Source organism: Arachis ipaensis, chromosome B7 (genome assembly GCF_059453495.1).
Source record: "Arachis ipaensis isolate K30076 ecotype BB chromosome B7, ASM5945349v1, whole genome shotgun sequence".
Classification (NCBI taxonomy): domain Eukaryota; kingdom Viridiplantae; phylum Streptophyta; class Magnoliopsida; order Fabales; family Fabaceae; genus Arachis; species Arachis ipaensis.
The window spans coordinates 126,491,870-126,500,681 of record NC_142442.1 but is presented as its reverse complement, the minus strand read 5'-3'; the positions used below and the strand labels follow the sequence as shown (position 1 = coordinate 126,500,681).

General features: G+C 37.7%; 1 non-coding gene across 1 annotated transcript; it reads left to right on the top strand.

Annotated features, from left to right (window-relative positions):
* Positions 1-368: 368 nt before the first annotated feature.
* LOC148554054 (small nucleolar RNA R71) lies at positions 369-472 on the top strand. Its single transcript, XR_015892519.1, has one exon. It is a non-coding gene; the product is annotated as a small nucleolar RNA R71 (small nucleolar RNA).
* Positions 473-8,812: the final 8,340 nt, after the last annotated feature.

The following is an 8,812-nucleotide window of genomic DNA, read 5'->3' as shown; positions in this document are numbered from 1 at the left end:
CAATGTAGTTGGCTTGCTCCTGACTGCCCTCTGCTTCTTCATTCACTCCTTCTTGGGTTGTTGATGAAGTAGAGATTGCTGCTACTTGGTTCCTCTCCATCTTCTTGGTGAGGTCAGCCAGTTGCTGGGTAATGAGCTTGTTTTGGGCCAACAGAGCATCTACATTGTTTAGCTCCATTACTCCTCTTGTGTTTCCTCTTTCGGAAGCATAGAAGTAGTCGTTCTCTGCTACTGTCTCAATAACATCTATGGCTTCCTCAATAGTCTTCTTCTTGTTCAAGGATCCTCCGGATGAATGGTCTACGGCTTTCTTTGACTCATAAGAGAGCCCTTCATAGAAAATGTGCAGCTGCACCCATTCGTTGAACATGTCAGGTGGACACCTCCTTGTTAAGTCCTTGAACCTCTCCCATGCTTCATATAGAGTCTCACCATCTTGTTGCTTAAAAGTTTGGACCTCAGCTCTCAGCCTATTGGTTCATTGAGGAGGGTAAAATCTTACTAAGAATTTGTTCACCATATCCTCCCAAGTTGTCAAGCTTTCCCTTGGGAAAGATTTCAGCCACTTGGCTGCTTTGTCCCTAAGTGAGAATGGAAACAGGAGCAGTCTATAGGTGTCAGGATGAACACCATTAGACTTCATTGTGTCACATATTCTCAGGAAGGTGGTCAAATGTTGATTGGGGTCTTCTTGAACACCTCCTCCAAACGAACAGTTGTTCTGAACAAGGGTGATGAGCTGTGGTTTAAGTTCAAAGTTGTTGGCATGGATTGTTGGCTTTTGGATGCTACTTCCACAATTGCCTGGGTTTAGATTGATGTAAGAGCCCAAAACTCTTCTATCCTCCCCAGCATGATTTGCTCTACCTCCTCCCCCATGGTTGTGATCTTCTTCTTCATGATGATTTTCCATGTTGTCTTCCATGTTTGGTTCAAAGAATTCCTCCTCTTCCTCAGCACCAACTACTTTCTTTCCTCTTGCCTCCCTCCTTAATCTAAGGAAGGTCCTCTCAGGTTCAGAATTGAAGGAAGTTGAAGCCCCGCTTCTTCTCCCTGTCATACAACCAACAAGTGCAAGCAAGAAAAGATAGGTGCAGAAAGTACTTGTGTCAGAATTACTGTTAGTTGTGGGTGATGCAATATATCAAACAGTTAGTGGGTCAGCAGACAGAATTGAAAATAACAAAGAAAAACAAAAGAGTATAAGGGGAAGGAAAGAAGTTTAACTAAAATAGAAAGTAAATGACTCAAACGGAAATTTAAATCAAACAAAAATAAAATGCTCAATCTAGTTATCCTCTAATCTAATCATTGTTGATGCACAATCAATCCCCGGCAACGGCGCCATAAACTTGATGCACGGAAAACTTGTCTCACAACAAATCTCCCTTCGGCAAGTGTACCAAATTTGTCGTCAAGTAAAAACTCACAATAGAGTGAGGTCGAATCCCACAGGGATTGATTGATCTAGCAACTTTAATTAGAAGAATGTTCTAGTTGAGCGAATCCAGAATTTGGGTTGAGAGTTGCAGAAAATAAAATGGTGGGAATGTAAATAACAGAAAAGTAAATGCTAGAATTAAAGGACTGGAAGTAAATGACTGAAAATAAATTGTAGAATTGTAAATGGGAATGGGGGATTTGCTCATAAAAGTAAATGGCAGAAATTAAAGAGAATGGGTAAGATCAGAGATGGGGAGTTCATTGGGCATAGGAGATGTTGCAATTCTCCGGATCAAGTTCATTTTCATCTCTTCCTCAATCAATGCACTCATTGATCTCCTTGGCAATCTTAAGTGATTGAATTACAATTTCTTACAATTCAATCTCTCAAATCTTGATCAATAGCCAATTCCTTGGTCAATTGCTCATGAGAAGAGATGAAGTATGGTCACTGATTATACCACATGCATTTCCCAAATCAAGTATTAAGAGGGTTATAGTCACATACCCATCCAAACCCAATTTGGTCCAGCATGAGAAAGTATTTCTAGCTTGATCTCTTCATTCTTCTTTCAAGGTTCAAAAGAGATCTAAGTTTGAATAGCTTCTCTTCCAAGATAACTACTCAATTGGATGAAGATCGAAAGCTTTCAAGTAAAATCAAGAGAAAAGATAGAAGAAGAATAAAGAAAATTAGTATTGATCCATCAAATTACAACAGAGCTCCCTAACCCAATGAAAGGGGTTTAATTATTCATAGCTCTTGAAAATGAAAATAAAGATGGAGAATACATCATAGAACTAGAAAATGCAGAGAAAGTAAAATACAGAGAGTAGTTTTTCTTTCTAGCCTCCAGAACTCCTTAACAATTCAAAGCTACTCCTATATATACTATTTCTCTCAGCTTCTAGTTGGCTCTTCAAGTCTTGGGCCCTTGGATCTTGAGTTTGAAGCAGTTCTTTTCTTCATTTGGGCTTGGCTTTACTTGCAGAGAGAAAGTGTTAAGTGGGCAGAGACTTTAGCTCAAGGCGTTAGGGGTGTTAACATCTAGTGAAAGTATAAATTCGAGAACGTTAGTGACACTTAACATTTTCACTAACGTTCCAATGTACCCCTTTTGCCTCACGTTAGAGCCCACGTTAACTAGGTTAACATGGCTTCTAACGTGGCCTTGCCAACCTTCGAGAACGTTAGTGACACTCAACATTGTCACTAACGTTCCAATGTGCCCCTAGATCTCACATTAGAGTCCACGTTAACTAGGTTAACGTGGCTTCTAACGTGGTCATTCTTAGCCATCCCAACGTTAGTGACAATGTTGAGTGTCACTAACGTTGGCTCATCATTCATTCCTCATCGTTAGCTTCCACGTTAACTAAGTTAACGTGGAAGTTAACGTGGCTCCTTGGGGGGTTGTGTGGTTGCTTCCAACGTTAGTGACTATGTTGAGTGTCACTAACGTTGTCGACAACTCTCACCTCTTACGTTAGCTCCCACGTTAACCAAGTTAACGTGGGAGTTAACGTGGTATGTTGCATCCTTAGGCCAACGTTAGTGACAATGTTGAGTGTCACTAACGTTGGCTTCTCTTCTCCCCTTTAACGTTAGAGGCCACGTTAACTAGGTTAACGTGGGCTCTAACGTGGTCATTCATGAGTGTTTGCCAACGTTAGTGACAATGTTAAGTGTCAGTAACATTGGCTCAACTTCCCTTCTCCACGGTAGAGTTCACGTTAATTTAGTTAACGTGACTCTTAACGTGGGCAATGATGGCTTTGAGAGTGTTATTGGCAATCACTTTTCTCATTAACCTTGCAAGTTACCTCCCTTTCCTTGCTTCCTTTGGTCCTGAAATCAAGCAACAGAGTGCATCAAAGTTCTAGTCCAAGTCATGGGTAATGTAGCATACAATTTGTCACTAAATTCATGCAAAATCCTCATGAAATAATGTAAAATGCACAATGTATGCTTGAATCAAGGTGTAGGTGAATATCCACCTAAAACTAGCTTATTTCCTAAAGAAATGCATGAAACTACCCTAAAAACAGTAAAGAAAAGGTCAGTGAAACTGGCCAAGATGCCCTGGCATCAGAAGTCGGGAACAGTGGGTAGAGATAAAAGTGTGTTTATGTTTTTGTTAAAAAATCATGGGAATTTGGTACATACTCATGTATTAATCATGTGTAAACCATATGCATTGATGTTCTTGTATATATTTTAGTTTGAAAAAAAATAAAAATAAAAAAATAAATAATAGAAAAAGAAAAAGAAAGACAGAGAATTGCAATAAAAAGGGGACAAAATGCCCAAAGTGAAGTTCAATAATAATCAATGCATATGTATGGTGATCAAAAGGGAATGCATGAGTGTGTGAAAAAGTGAAGAATGGATAGCTAGGTTTGTTTCGAATTGTATAGGTTGTCATAGGTTAGGTGGGAAGTTTAAGTTGATCAAAGATTCAAATCTCTAGCTCACTTGACCATATGCATCCTACCTTGACCCTAGCCCCATTATAACCTATGGGAAAGCCCTCATGATATTTGTATGCATGCATGAATTAATTGTTGATTGTTAGATGAAAAAAAAATCTTGGAAAGTATGATTAGGGGAGAATTGAGTGAATCAACCCCATACACTTGAGCGACTAGAGCGGATACACATCCGGTGAGGGTTCAATTGCTCAATTACATGTTGCCACCCATGATCATCTCTTTTCTTGCAAGTTTGTAAAATCTTTTTAATAATTCAATTCAATTGTGGGTTTGATTTGAGTGCTATGGCTTTAGCCCTTGTACTTAAATATGTTTTCTTGGAAGTTGACTTTTTTTGACCAAGTGGATGCATTCATGTAGATAGATTGCATATAGATAGATTGCATTTAGTTTGTTTGCATTGAATAAATGTTGATACCCTTTGCTTATTTCTTGATTTTAGCATGAGGACATGCTTAGTTTAAGTGTGGGAAGATTTGATAAACCCCAATTTTATGGTTTATCTTGTGCTTAATTTGGGGGATTTTATCATCTTTTCCCATATTTATTCAATGAAATAGCATGATTTTGTAATTTTTCCTTGAATTGTGCTTAAGTGTAAAAACATGCTTTTTAGGCCCTTAAATTAGTAATTTTAATTCACTTTAATTCCATTTGATGCCTTGATATGTTTGTTGAGTGATTTCAGGTTCATAAGGCAAGTATTGGAAGGAAGAAGTGAGGAAAAAAGCATGCAAAGTGGGAGAACTCATGAAAAAATGGAGGAGCTGCAAAGCTGTCAAGCCTGACCTCTTCGCACTCAATCGACCATAACTTGAGCTACAAAGGTCCAAATGAGACAGTTCTAGTTGTGTTGGAAAGTTAACATCCGAGGCTTCAAAATGATATAAAATTTGCCATAGTTTCCTGATGTCTAGGGTCGCGCACGTGCACTGTACGCGTGCGCGCCGATTGGTGCACATGATTTACTAAAAGCAACTCGTGGCCAGCGATTTGTAGAGCATTTTGGGCCCAATCCAACTCATTTCTGATGCTATTTCATGCAGAATTCAAGCTTGGGCAAAGGGGGGAGCAATTGTTTGAAGTTTTTGCATCATGTAGCTTAGTTTTTAGAGAGAGAAGCTCTCTCTTCTCTCTAGAATTAGGGTTCCTAGGATTAATTGCATCATATATCCATGTTCAATTCCTTGCTTTCATCTTGTTTCTTCTATATTTTCATGCTCTAGTAATGTAATCTTCTTGTTCCCTCTTGTTAACTTTTCTTTTCATACCTCTTTGTTTAGGATTGATGAACACTTGTTGGATTTGGATTTTTCTATTAATGTAATTGTTGTTTGAAGTCTTTTATTGTGAATTTGAGTTGTTGATCTTGCCTCCTTGTAATTTGTAGTTGGTAGATTTTAATATTTCTTGTCATTTATTATGTTTTCCTTGTATGCCTTCCAAGTGTTTGACAAAATTCTTGGTTGGATGTTAGAGTAGATTTTGAGCATTCTTGGCTTGCAAAGAGTAATTAGGCAATCTTGAGTCATGAAAACCTAACTCATGTTGGTGATCTAGAGTTGTTAGCTAGTATTGTTTCCATTAACTCTAATCTCTTGCTAATTCACTTAGTGAGTTGATTAGGACATTTGGATTGAGATTAGCTAGTCTTGTTAGACTTTCTTCGAGTGTGAAGATAATGTGATACCTTCTTCCATCTCCGGGGATGACGTAATGAGATAAATTCTTGTTTATTATTGTGTCATGATTAACTAGTCTTGTTTGACATTCTCCCTATGTGAAGATGGCATGATACCTTCTTCCATTTGTTGGAGTTGACTAAATAAGATGAATTAATCATTGCATGACTAGGATAAAAAGCTTATATTCTCAATCTTTGCCATGAATGTCTCCCTTTATTACTTGCTTGATTTATTCTTCTTGTCATTTAAATTCTTGTCCATTTACTTCCTTGCCCTCTTTATCAATAATAAAGAGGGCAAGGAATTGCAATTCCTTGTGAGACGATCCGAAGTCCAAATACTTCGGTAAATTCTTATTTGGGGTTTGTACATGTGACAACCAAAATTTTTTATGTGAGAATTGTTTGTTGGTTTGGAGCTATGCTTACAAAGAAGTAATTCTTTTCTATAAGAAGAAAATCTAGACCATCGAGAAAAAAGCTCATCATCAATAACTTATCCAAGTTTCTTTCTCTATTGGTTCCAGGTCAATATCATTTTTAATGAAGAAGTTACATAATTTGAAAGTTAGATAGAAATAATTCAAAATCTGTTTTAAAAATCAAGCAGCTTAGTATCTTTCAACTTGTATAACTTTTACTACAAAACTTTAATTAGGCTAAAGTTTGGTTTGAAAAGTCCTAACTTATCTGGCAACAAGTGTGTCTTAGTTGCAACCCAATTTCTATTTAATTCTAAGAGTTACAAGCATTGGAAATTGATGCATAACTTGCTGAAAACTGATTCTTTCTGGCTTTGATCACCAGTTTTCAAAAATTCACAACTCCCAATCCTTAACTCCTAAAATTCTGAAATTTTAGAGAAATAAACCAAGTTAATCAAATTTTAAAACAAAATTAGTTTCACTCTAAAACTCACTTGGTAGAAGTCGCAGCAAGAAAAACAAGTTTCTGCCCTGTTTGAACTTCTTTGCTGCAGGACAGATTTATCAACTTAACTTTAAAAATTCTCCATAAATTGTACATTTAACAAAAATGCCTCAAATTTTCTAGTCCAATTACCTATATTTCCAAGTTTAATCCAAACTTAGTCCCACGCAATTCCGATCATCATAGAATTAGTTATAGCCTTACAAAATTTCTGACTTCGTTTGAAAGTAATGCAGAAAATCAATTTTCATAATTCAACTTTGAAAAATCATAACTAATTCTCTAGAAATACGAAAATTTTAAAATTGAATATTGATAACTATACCTGTTGTAGTTTGCTTAACTTTTAGTCTCATATAATTCTAATCACTATTAAGATGCTGGTTCACTGTCAAAGTTGCCATTTTATTTCAAAACTTCATATTTTCAACAAGTAGTTCAGTATTTCAAAATTCAACCCCTTTAATACTTCTCAAAATCAATTCCAAATCAACTACCAACCAAATTCATCGTCATTACAATACATCAATAACCAGCTCAATGACAACAATCCAATATAATCATCAAAATTCATAAATTCTCAACAATTGGTCATCAAACAATCCCAATCATTTTCAATAAATTATTATCACAACCACACTAAACTCTACTTAATGAAATCAACGAAATCCAAAAATTCAAACCATCAACCCAGTGAATTACAATTCAACCAACTTCTATATGCTCAACTAAGATCCACAATTTCCAGCCACCTCAATCAGTCAATATCTTAATCAAGTAAACAGTTTCATTATACATAATAATTCAATTCAATCCATAATATTTACGTAATCATAGAATAAATATATCTTTCGCTTTAATATCAATTTATAACAATTCTTGAAGGTAAAATAAGTTTAAGAAAAATGCCCCTACCTCGATAAGCAAAACCACAACCCAAATGCATCTAGAAATTCCATTCCCCTCGACTCAAAATCAACGGCAACTGAAACCTCAGTTCCGCTTGCTTTCTCAATAGCAGAAACAGCTTCAATCGCAATATGCAAACTCGTTTTCTAATTCCTAAAATCATTAATATCGCGGAAATCTTAAAATACATAACGGAAAACTAATGGCAAGGATTCCGAGATAGAGACACTTACTGGAATAAAAGGAATGGTGCAGCAGCCACCTCAACATTTAAGCGGCGTGCAACAATCAGAACTCGAACCTACGTTGCCAAACCTCAGAGTTTATAACCAAACATAATGGAACACTAATACGAGGGTTTTCGAGACATAAATACTCATTGTAACAACAAAACGACACAACAACGGTCTCTGAATCGGCTTGGCGATAGCCCCGATAGCCATCTCAAGCAGCAGCGGCGACCAAACTCCGGCAACGGCAACTAAAACCAACATGCAATGATTGTAACATTTTTGAAAACTCAAAAGAAACAAACCCCAAAACTCAAAACCTTATCAGCAGTGTTTTTCGGTGACGGCAGCGGGGTTGTAGGCGGCAGAGGCAACGTGGTGTTCTCCGGCGGTTGGAGCTTGGCAGTGCACCTCCAGCAGCGGCGAAGAGGCTCGCGATAATGGCTGGGCGCAGCAACAGAGGCAGCTCCACGATGGCTCTTCTCCTCCGACGTGACTTTCTCTCCTCCCAACAACGCTGAAGACGTTGGCGGCGTGCAAACCGGCGGTGACTCCCCACGGATGGCAACTGGGCAACGTAGTTCCTTCCTCCATCGCGGTCTTCTCTCTCGACTCAGATCTAATCCGTGACGATGATGGCTTCATGGACAGAAGCGGCGGCCTTCCTCCTCTATTGGACGGCGATGCATCACAGTGGCAAGGAGTTGGCACGGTGGCAGAGAGCGGCTGGTCGGCGAGCTCTTCCTTCCCCTCTTCCCTTTTTCTCCGTGGCCCCCTTCCCCGTTTCCCTTCTTTCTTTTCTTCTCTCTTTCTTCTTTCTTTCCTGCTTTAGCGTGTGTGGGTGCGTGTGTTTTGTTTGTGTGTGCTGCAAGTGTGTGGGTGGGTGAGAGAGATGAGTGTACTGTGTTAGGGTTTGGGTGGTGTGTGTTAGTTTAGGTATTTTCATTAAAAATAAGGGTAGTAGTGTAATTTTATAAAATAATGAAAAAGATAAGATAATAATTAAAGACCAAATTAAATATAAAATTTCCATCTTTAAAAATACCTTTCAATTACAAATTTGTAAGTTATTTTCAGTCAAATGCTAATTTAATGAAAATTGGAGATAAGCAAATTAATTCTC